We start from the raw sequence: 11,518 nt of genomic DNA on the forward strand, positions 1-11,518 counted from the left end.
CCCCGCCCCCGCCCACTGTGCCATCTTGCTTATCATTTACAGCTATCCAAATATCTAAGAAGCAAACCCAAAAGATGATTGAAACTTTTGATCCGAGAAATAACTCACATTTGTTTTGCTTCGCTCTAACCTTTCAGAGCTGTGCATCACGCTGACAAGCTCTCGATTTTTTAAAAAACAGATTTTTCCTTTGGGGTTTCTGCTTCTTTCATTGTGGTAATATTTTCTTCTATCTTCCATTTTCAAAAAAAAACAAAAACAAAAACAGCAGTCTAATCAGCTCTTACCAACTTTTCCGCAAGAACCAGGCAAAAAAATATAAAGATATAAATCAAGAATTGTTATTCTTGTTTATGTAAGGGTGATGTATGGCTCCCCTGGGCTTTGGGTTTTACATGGCCACTTTGAAAACACTGAACACTGCTCAGGCACAAGCGATTTGTTTCTGAGCCCTGCCTGGATATTTCTAATAAATATTACCTGCCTCTGATTTTATGGTATCTACGAGATAGCCATGCAATAAAATATTTTCAGATACTTGTATTAAGCTTACATTGTCAGCAAAGCGATAATGACCCCAAATTTTAAGATAGGATATAGAGAAAACATTAGTTATAATACTGTTGAGTTTTGTTGATTGCCACTACAGTGATAATTTAATGCCTAGAACACAGTCTCGAAGGGTGACTATAGACTGGCTAGACTGGGTTGCTTCTGGATGGGAAACTTATAGGTGATTTGAATCATCTTTTACCTTTTTGACATATCTACACTAATTCTTTTCATTTCCAGTATGTTACCCTTGAAATGAAAAGATTCTTTTCAAAGATTAGTCCATAGGGAGAGCCGAGAAAACTGAGCCTAAAAATAGACTGAGTGGCATTAATGGGCAGTGGGGGATGGGCTCTGAGAAAGGGAGAAGCTGATTATCCTCTAGCTGTTCCTGAGCTTGGAGGGTGCCTGCTTTCTGTTAGCTTGGAGGAAGTGCTGGCTGCCTGTCATCTTCTGCAGTGCTGTGCCTAAGCGGGGCTAGTGTGCCCACTTTCCAGCAGGGGCAGGGGCAGGGGCAGGGGCAGGGGCAGGGGCAGGGGCAGGGGCAGGGGCAGGGGCAGGGGCAGGGGCAGGGGCAGGGGCAGGGGCAGGGGCAGGGGCAGGGGCAGGGGCAGGGGCAGGCTGCATTCCTAGGGTGGAATAGACTTGTCATTCATTCTCAACTTGCACCCACACCAGGCCCCTCTCTGCCTCACTTCGTCCAGTGGAACTCAGTGGTTCCCTTAGATCATCCTTGAGGTGGGCTCAACCTCAAGGTCCGAAGAGGGATGAATCTGCTTCTCTCACAGAGCCCTGCCATAGTGCTCTTGCCCTCCTGCTTTACCTCCAGCACTCCTCCAACTCCCACTGGTTTAAAGATCATCAAGGGAGACAATTCCGAAAGGCCCCCTTTAGAGTACGGCGCTGTTGCTTCCAGCCCCATCTTGTACTTAGTGCTGCAGTTTGCCTTATTTAGGAATGGGCAAACTTAGGGGGGAAATGGTCCAAAAGCTCAGGCTGAAAGACATACTATACTATTTCAGGGTGTAGAAGCACACTATCTCAGGCAGCGTATCTGGAGACATTTAGGTACAAGAACCAGAATGGTCACAGCCATTGAGTATGACCCTGCTTGTCCTGATCGGCTTGCCCCATGACTTATCAGTTGTTAAAGTTTTAATGCTGTACATGGAGAGCTAAGCTCTGACGTAAGACTAGCCCTTAGCCTCCTCCAAGCACTGGCTCACACTCTGGGATGTTAATTCTGCCTTTCCTGTTTCAGAGCGCTACCTGTGAGGACCACACTGTTGTGGCAGCTGAAGAAGGGGTGGGGATAAATGTGATGGATGATGATGACCGCGCAGATGCTGAAGGTCAAGGTGGCGGGGAGAATAAAGAATAAAAAGAAGACAAACTTGGGAATGCCATAGACTATCCTCTTCCAGTTCAATATGCTCCTAACAGTGCTCCCTGGCTCACAATTCACAGTAATGGCTAGGCAGAAACATAAACCGACCGTATCAGCCCTCTCTGCTTTATGCCATTGTGGCTCCCACGTTGTTTACTGACTGAGGCCTGATAGGTGCCTCTCTTTGTCTTTGGACATTCATTCCACGATTTATTTCACATCCTGGCTGGGAACTCCTCTGTCCTGTAATTTCTAACACCTGGGACTGCTCTTGATGTTCGTTTAATGATCTGCTAGTACCCACAGCCAACAGAACGGAAGAGCGAACGGAAGAGCAGAATTATCCCATTGGGTTCTCGCACCCTTGACAAGCTGCAGTTTGAGCAGGATTCCTACGTGCCTCTTTCTGAGTCATGCTGCATGGTCCCCAAGAGCGTTTTGCATGGTGTCTCAGATGGGCAGTGGGTTTGACCAGTTGGAGTTGGTATTTGGCTCCCTTGATCCCACCTTTTCTTTTTCTTTCTTTCTTTCTTTCTTTCTTTCTTTCTTTCTTTCTTTCTTTCTTTCTTTCTTTCTTTCTTTCTTTCTTTTTTTGCTACCCACCCACTCCTCTACGAAGACTTTAGGACTACATTGAGTCCTCTAAGATAGCCTTAGCAGGACCCCATACCCCAGTAGGAAGGCACAGAATATCACAAAGTCTGGTCCAACCGAGGAAGCGCATACTCCCAGAATTCCTTCAGAGTCTGAGGGCACTGAGGAACAAACACTCTGGAAGGGAGTACTTTTGCTTATGTGCAATAAAAGCCCTTCCTGTTGTTCCTTGATGAACCTCAGAGGAGCCTGTGGGGCTTTCTTCTCCCTCCACCTATGCTTCAGGATTACGTCTTTACAAGTTCTGATGCATCGGCCAGGAATACAGCTCAGCTGTTAGCAGCACTTACCTAACATGTGTGCAAACCTAGGTTGGATCCACAATAATCAGGAATACATAACAAGGCGTGGTGGTGCACACCTCAAATCCCAGGACTTGGGTGGTAGAGGGAGGGGGATAAAAAGTTCAAGGTCATTTTTGGCTACATAGCAAATTTGAGGGCAGCCTGGGATACATAAGACTGTCGTAAAAACAAAACAAAACAAACACAAAAGTTGTACAGTATATAAGATAGCAAGGCAAAGACAGGAGGAACCGGTATTATGAATGCAAACGCCCGGTTGCATCCAAGTGGGTCCTTATCATGGGAAGGGAGTATTTCCCAGCAGTGTCACATGACCCAACTTCATACACTCCCTCCAAATGAGGATTATAATACAGCCACAAACATACACAAACCAGGGATAGGGAGATGGCTCAGTGGTTAAGAGCACTGGTTGCTCTTCCAGAAGACCCAGGTTCAATTCCTAGCACCCACATGGCAGCTGACAACTGTCTGTGACTTCAGCTCTAGAGAATTTGACAGGCGCACACAGAAAAACAAACAAACAAACAAACAAAACCCCCAAACAACAACAACCCCTCCAACCAGAGTAGATCATGCTCCCTTAAACCCCTTTTGTTTTTTGTTTTTGTTTTTTGAGACAAGGTTTCTTTAGGTAACCCTGGCTGTCCTCGAATTTGCTCTGTAGGTCAGGCTGGCCTTGAACTCAGAGAGCCTCTGCTTCCTGAGTGCTGGGATTAAAGGCATATGACACTGCCACCCAGCACACAGTTATTTTTTTTTTTACAATTTTAAAAATTTATTGTGTGTTAGTGTGTCATTGGTGTGTATGTAAGTGTGGCATATACATGTGTGGTGTATGGGTGTGTGTGTATATTTGTGTGTGTACATGTGTGTGTGTATAAGTGTGGCATATGCATGTATGGAGTGTATGTGTATGGTGTGTGCATATTGCATTTGTGTGTATGGTGGATGAGTACATGTGGAGGTTGTCAGGTATCTTATTTTCTTACTCTCTGCCTTATTCTCTCGAGACAGAGTTTCTACTGAACCTGGAGCTTAGCCAATGGTCAGTCCCCGTGAGCCTCTTATCTTCACCCTGTTGTCCAGAGCAGGGCTACAAGCCTGCAAACCCGTGTGGCTCCTTTACATGTGCCAGGATCTAACTCAGGTTGTCATGTGTGAGCCAACGGCACTGTTACCCACTGAGCCACCTCTCCAGCCCCCACTGTACGGCTTCCTTGTTCATCCCCCGGCTTATCATGGTGTGTCAGAACCTTGGCACCATCATCTGGCGGCTCCACTTCTCCTGCTGCCCCTTCCTGGGCTGCTACAGGCGTTGTCAGGAGCTTCGGTTCAAGTCTGAGAGAAAAATCATCTAAAGTTCTCTCCTGAGTGAGAGAGTGCAGGGCATCGGCTGTCTTGATTGCCCAGGCAGGCGGGCAACCTTGTGTTGAAGTCAGTCTGACCCCCCCAGAGCTCACTTCTTTGTTCTGATGACCCCTGCTTCCATAAAAAATAACAGGTTGCTGATAAGCTGGCCCTCTGCTCTCCCGCTCAAACGTCTGCTCGAGATCTGCACTCAGAGCAGGCCTCTCAAGTCTAAAAAGCCCTTGTGCTCTGTATTTTGACAGGTTGAGAAATCCAATCCATTTATTTTGAAAACCCATTAAGCCCAGCCAATGTGGGATATTTAGAAAGGCCAGAATTTTGCTTTTGGTCAGAAGGTCACTGCTGTCATAAAGGAAGTGAAACAAAACATATTTTATCGTAGGGCTATAATTCCCAAACATTCTTTAAAAATACAGTTTCAGTAAAATGAGACACAACAAAAGCACAGAGTACTGAATTGCCGGAAATCACTGCCACTGTAAGCCCTCTTTGTTCAGAAGACTTATTCAATTTTGCATCCCTGGTTCTCAGACCCGGGAGAGGCACACAGTCAGTGCTCAATAAACGCCTGCCGAGTGAGTCCCTAAACGGTTAGCAAAGGCGCTTAACATTGTTCTAGGTATTAGCAGCGTTTGTTCCTGGGGACAGTGAAGAGTGGAGCCATTCACTTCTGTGCTTGGGGGGGGGGGGGGTTGAAAGTGAGTTCAGGAATATGTGATTTGACTTACTTCAGCCATCTTGCTCATGCTATTTACAAGACAGGCTTCTGTCAACCGGATTCTACAGATAACTCGATTGTTCCTTTCAACCCTGGGAAGGGGGCCGAGGAGATGTTATTACTTTTGTGTTACCTTCAGGAAGGGTGCATAGGTACAGATCGCTATTTGCAATAAAATAACCTTATTATAGGTGATCTCGAGTGTGTAATGTTCAGAACATGACATAAAACCTCCTTTGATCTTCCGATATCACTCCATTGTCTCCCCTTAATGAGCGTCTAGATGTCTCTCTTTTGGTTCTCTTCCTGTTCTCTCCCAGATCTCCCGGATCTCTTCTCTCCTATTTGTTCAGACCCCGTCCTGGAGACTTACTAGATATCTGCAAGGCTCAGAGCTTGATGAGGTGGTAGTGAGCCCTGAACAAGCAGCCTGTATTTGCCTGGTTGTCACAAAGAAGAAATACACTTTTATTTTTTATTTTCTTGAGACAAGGTGTGACTTCGTAGCCCTAGTTGGCTTTAGAATTTACTATACAGACTGGGCTGGTCTCGAACTTGTGGGTGCTCCTCTTACCTCTGCCTCCCAACAGCTGGGATGACAGGCATGAACTACTGCACCTACAAGAAGAAAATTTAAGACCTGAGACAGAGCTGACTTTTAGAGTCTGGAGAGAGACCCCTTTCTTTGCCTGAGTTGTGAACTAACTCAGAAATAAGACTAACAGCAGGGCCGGGTGGTGGTGTCGCACACCTTTAATCCCAGCACTTGGGAGGTAGAGGCAGGCGGATTTCTGAGTTCGAGGCCAGCCTGGTATACAGAGTGAGTTCTAGGACAGCCAGGGCTACACAGAGAAACCCTGTCTTGAAAAAAAAAAAGAGACTAACAAGCAAGCTAATGGAGAGATTAGAGAATATGGTGTATAGCTGTAGTCAAATAGCATCCTTTTTGTTTTAATTTAAATTTATGTGTATGTTATGTGTGTGGGTGTTTTGCCTGTGTGTATGTGTGTGCACCACTTGTGTGCTTGGTACCTACAGAAGCCAGAAGAGGATGTCAGATCCCTTAGGACTGGAATTACAGATAGTTGTGAGCCACCATGTAGGTGCTAATAATCAAACCCAGGCCTCCTGGAATAGAAACAATGCTTATCCATCTCTCCAGTCCCAGCAAATAACATTCTTAATATGGACTCTTGGAGCTAGGCCGGCCTCCCAATACTAGACGAGGTTAGGCTGCCCTTTGTCAGGGCAGACAGCACTCAAATGGTGCTGATCAGTTTCTCCATCCAAACACACCAAAACAATGCTTTTCCCACATGACAGGAGGGCTGAGTGGAGAGCTGAGGAAGCCAGTAATGCTGCCTTTATTGGTATCTGTTCTCATGAAGCATCATCAAACAGAAAAACTATTTCCTCATTTTACCATGTTTTATTGCCTCATCTTGTGTTCAGCAAGAAGGGGCCAGAAAGATGACTCCATAGATTAAGGAACTTGCCACTAAGCCTAGCTACCTGAGTTCATTTCTCAGAATCCACAAAATGAAAAGGAGGCGAGAACCAACTCTTGCACATCGTGGTGAAACGCATGTGCACACACACAAATATAATAATTTGAAAATTAAAATCCCATATGCAATAAAAATTTCTGGACTTTCTTCCTTTTTTCTTTTCTTTTTCTTTTTTCTTTTTTTTTTTTTTTTTGGTTTTTCGAGACAGGGTTTCTCTGTGTAGCCCTAGCTGTCCTGGAACTCACTCTATAGACCAGGCTGGCCTCGAACTCAGAAATCTGCCTGCCTGTGCCTCCCAAGTGGACTTTCTTGAAAACCTAGAATGACCTACAGACCAGCACCACGCCTAGTTTCTCTATAGCATCCAAGTCTGGGACTTGAATAGACAGTGTATGCACCCTCAGAAAGAAAGATGGCTATTTAGATAGATGGTGGCTGGATAAATGGGTGCCTGTCTGGACACTCAGATCAATGGGCTAGTCTTGGGAGTTTCACATGTTTCCCTGCGGTATAGCTCTCCTCACTTCTTACCCTCTTGTCCTCTATAGGCATTTTAACTTAATTCCTTTACTCTTTTTTGTTCAGATGTTGTCTTAGTCCGGGTTTCTATTCCTGCACAAACATCATGACCAAGAAGCAAGTTGGGGAGGAAAGGGTTTATTCAGCTTACATGTCCACATTGCTGTTTATCACTGAAAAAAGTCAGGCCTGGAACTCATGCAGGTCAGAGAGCAGGAGCTTATGCAGAGGCCATGAAGGGATTTTTTTTTTTTTTTTTTTTTAAGATTTATTTATTTATTATATGTAAGTACACTGCAGCTGTCTTCAGACACTCCAGAAGAGGTCCTCAATCTTGTTATGGATGGTTATGAGCCACCATGTGGTTGCTGGGATTTGAACTCCGGACCTTTGGAAGAGCAGTCGGGTGCTCTTACCCACTGAGCCATCTCACCAGCCCATGAAGGGATGTTCTTTGCTGGCTTGCTTCCCCTGGCTTGCTCAGCCTGCTCTCTTATAGAACCCAAGACTACCAGCCCAGAGATGGCACCACCCATAGGGGCCTTCCCCCTCTTGATCACTAATTGAGAAAATGCCTTACAGCTGGATCTCATGGAGGCATTTTCCTAACTGAAGCTCCTTTCTCCGTGATAACTCCAGCTGTGTCAAGTTGACACAAAATGAGCCAGTACAGATGTAGAGTGGAGTTTCTTATCGAACCAACAAACCTATCTTTGTCAGTATTGTCCATTTCTATTGATTATTATCTGCCTTTGATGCATGAATTAACTTATCAAAGTCCCCGTCCTTTTTTATCCTACTTATAACAAATCCTCTTGACCTGCAGAGGTGAGGTTTTGTTTGGAGAAGACAGAGGAGATGAGGTCCAGGGACTCTTGACCGCCTTATCCACTAAGCACATGAAGAAACCAAAGCTGAGCATTACAGAACAGGCCACAGTGGCTTGCAGGAGGAAGATATTCATCCACATGTGATTTTCCTACTGCACTGTACCTGTAGTTGCTTCTGCTTTACTGAGCACCACTGATAAACAGCAGATGCACATGAGTGTGAGTGTCTGAACTATACTTTGCCTCCCTGTGGTGACACACTGGGTAGAAGCTCCAAATTGACCATACAGATGAAAAGGAGAAATCATAGAGTCACGTGAGGAGGCACTCAAGAGTCGTGGTCTTTAGCATGCCACCATTCTGGTTCTTGCAGAAATGCAAAGGCAACAATTCAGGATGGAGGAAGTCATGCAGAGCATGTTAGAGCTCACTCATGCATTCTTGCTACTCTTCCAATCATCTGTAGGGCACACCCATGCTCTCCTTTAAAATGCTGTATAGAGCTGAGCATGGTGGCTCAGGGATGTAATCCCAGCATTTGGGTGGTAGGGGCAGAAGGATCACGATTTCAGGGCCAGCTTGGGCTACATGAGACAAAAAAACCAAACCAATTCTTTCAGCTGGAAATGTTATCTTCCAGTAATTTGTCAAGAGGACAAACACACAAAGCAAGAGAGACAGACATCCGATGTGTGTTCTCTTGGCCTTTGAGAGATCACAGAGTTATTCCTTTGGCCACATACCTGCAGATCTACAAGACTCCCATGGAGTGGAATGCCCTGGAAAGGTTACCATGGCAAAACTGAAAGAGTCTACAGTGTCACCCAGCATGACATTGTTGTAAACAAGAAATTTAAGGGTATGGTTCTTGTCAGAAGAATAAATGTGCACCTTGAACATGTGGTGTGCTCTGGGAGCCCTTAATCAGAGAAGAAGGAAAAGGTCCCCATACTCAACCGAAGCGCCAGCCCAGAGAAACAGCTCCGTGAGACCAAGTGGGGAGGAGGCTGAGCAGCTGGAGCTTCTTCTTGCAGCTCCTAGATACAACAAATAAATAAAGCCAAAAGACATCTAGACAGCAAACAGAACAAAAAAGATAGCACAAAGCAGAAGGACAAATGGCCACTTGGATGAGCAGGTAGATGGATGGCCGAGTAGACAAATGGATGGGTAGATGGGCATGCAGATCAATGGATTCATCTGGGGGAGTCACTTATGTTATTTTTAGAGACCTACTTATAACACTTGAAGTTCAAATGCCAAGGCTGAACAAACACAGATACTCTAACACTAAGGAAGTGCAGCAGATTAACCCCCGGGGTTTGTGGTCACTCGCCCCGGTGAATGCTTTTGGGCTTCTTCATGTCTAAAGCTGTGGTACCATAACACCTCCCTCAAAAAGCCTCCATAGAGTTCACTGGATATCTTTTTGGAAAATACCAATAACCAGGCAGACAGGAAGAAGGAGGGAAATAGCAAGCGAGTCAGTGGATAGGTTCCTGTTTTCTATTGAGCACCTACTAACTGCTTAGCTTTAAAGGAGTTAGCTTGCACTCGAGGTTACTAACAAGCTTTGCGNGGGGGGGGGGGGGTGCTCTGCCAAGGGTGGCTGTGCTATGAAGCACAAGGATATAGACCTGTAACCATAATTAAGCATCCCGAGTGGGCTGTGAAAGGAGAATTCAATCCCCAGAACCCACAATTAAAAAAGGAAGAAAAGCTGGGCCCAGTGGATCCCTGAAGCTCACTGGTTATTCCAAGTCTTCACATGCTCACATACACACATGCCCCACGAGTGCCCTTGGCCTCTCACATGTGCACAGAGACATTTAAAATGTGAAAAAAAAAGAAGATCTTTGTAAACAATAAAGCTCTGTCAACTGTCAGGTCTGGTCGCTGACAGCTTCTCCTTTAACAACCACAGCAGAGAGCATCAAACTTTAAGCAAATCAATTCCCTGCTAAGGAGCCCCAGGGGTTCTTGGCTACATTTAACAGCCATGCTGGCTGTGGTAGCTCATGCCCATAGAGCCACCTTCTTGGAGGTTGAGGCAGTAGGAGTGCCTGAGCCCAGGAGTTCAAGGCTAGCTTCGCAACACCGGGAAGCTTCTGCCTCAAAAATCAAACCACCCGATGCTCTTGTCTTGATCCTCTAGACCCTGGGCACCTGTTCCAGCGTCACCTTCAGTCTTTTCCTTTGTCCTTAACAGGTGTCCTGACAGGCCAGCTCTGCTGTCCACCTGAGACTAGACCATTCCTTTCCTGGTACCTGTGCACTTCCTGTTTCTCAGGAGGAGAGTCTTGAGTCTGTTCTGACTCAGGTCTTCTCTTGGACACTGTCTTCTGATAGAGGACAGAGAGCCTGTGCCAGTTTGTCTAAGGTATTTTTGTCCACTCTCATCCCAGCCTCACTTGTCCAGCTATGGTCTCCCACCTTCTCCCATTTTTACCATGGAGTTCACCACTATCAAAACAAACTGCGCCTATGTATCATTTGTTCATCGACTGTCTTCCTCTCTTTCCTAACAGAAACCCCTCCAGGAAGAACTGGGAGTGTCTCAGTCACTGAGTGACATGAATGAGTCTGACACCCAGACTCTTTTTTTTTTTTAAAGATTTATTTATTTATTATATATAAGTACACTGTAGTTGTCTTCAGACACTCCAGAAGAGGGAGTCAGATCTCGTTACGGATGGTTGTGAGCCACCATGTGGTTGCTGGGATTTGAACTCAGGACCTTCAGAAGAGCAGTCGGGTGCTTTTACCCACTGAGCCATCTCTCCAGCCCTCTCTCTCTCTCTCTCTCTTTTTTTTTTTATTAGATATTTTCTTTATTTACATTTCAAATGTTGTCCCCTTTCCCCTCCCCTCTCCTGCTCACCAACCCATCCACTCCTTTTTCCTGGTCCTGACAGCCTCCTACACTGGGGCATCAAGCCTTCATAGGACCAAGGGCCTCTCCTTTCATTGATGTCCCACAAGGCTATCCTCTGTTACCTATGTGGCTGGAGCCATGAGTCCCTCCATGTGTACTCTTTAGTTGGTGGTTTAGTCCCTGGGAGCTCTGGGGGTTCTGGTTGGTTAATAGTGTTGTTCCTCCTATGGGGCTGCAAACCCCTTCAGCTTCTTGGGTCCTTTCTCTAGATTTTTTTATGGCCAGGTTCAGCTGTAATCTCTCCCACCTGAGGACCCTCCAGAAAAAGCCAAACATTTTCTAGTTATGGGAAAAATATCCAGCAGTTACCACAGACTCCAGACCAGGAGCTTTTATGTTAACTCCTGCTACATTTCAACTATGAGTTAAGAAGTCGGGACCTGATCAAGAAGGGGCCCAAATTACAAATTTGGCCTGTCCAGTGTAAGACCAGCCAAAGGCAGAGACAGAGCATGGGAGCTGGAGAGATGGCTCAGTGCACATTAGGACCACCGATCACATCCCTAGAGGCCCCACAAAGTCGGTCATGGTCGTGCGTATTCCCAGTGCTCCTACAGCAAGATGGATTAGATGGAGCTAAGGCAAGAGACTCCTGGAAGCTCTGGGGCCAGCCAGCCTGGCATTCGAAGCAGTCAACAAGAAAGAAACCCTGTCTCAGGACCAGGGGAAGGTGAGTCTGACACCTGAGGTTGTCCTCTGACCAGCAGAAATGCGATGTGACCTCTGTGTCCCTGCACTT

General features: G+C 45.9%; 1 long non-coding RNA gene across 1 annotated transcript; it reads right to left on the bottom strand.

The window, feature by feature from the left end:
* Window positions 1-4,578: 4,578 nt before the first annotated feature.
* Window positions 4,579-10,268, bottom strand: LOC110317559. Its single transcript, XR_002380329.1, has 3 exons — window positions 10,026-10,268; window positions 5,562-5,605; window positions 4,579-5,079 (listed from the first exon to the last, which is right to left on the bottom strand). It is a non-coding gene; the product is annotated as an uncharacterized LOC110317559 (long non-coding RNA).
* Window positions 10,269-11,518: the final 1,250 nt, after the last annotated feature.

This window comes from Mus pahari, chromosome 3, assembly GCF_900095145.1.
Source record: "Mus pahari chromosome 3, PAHARI_EIJ_v1.1, whole genome shotgun sequence".
Classification (NCBI taxonomy): Eukaryota; Metazoa; Chordata; class Mammalia; order Rodentia; family Muridae; genus Mus; species Mus pahari.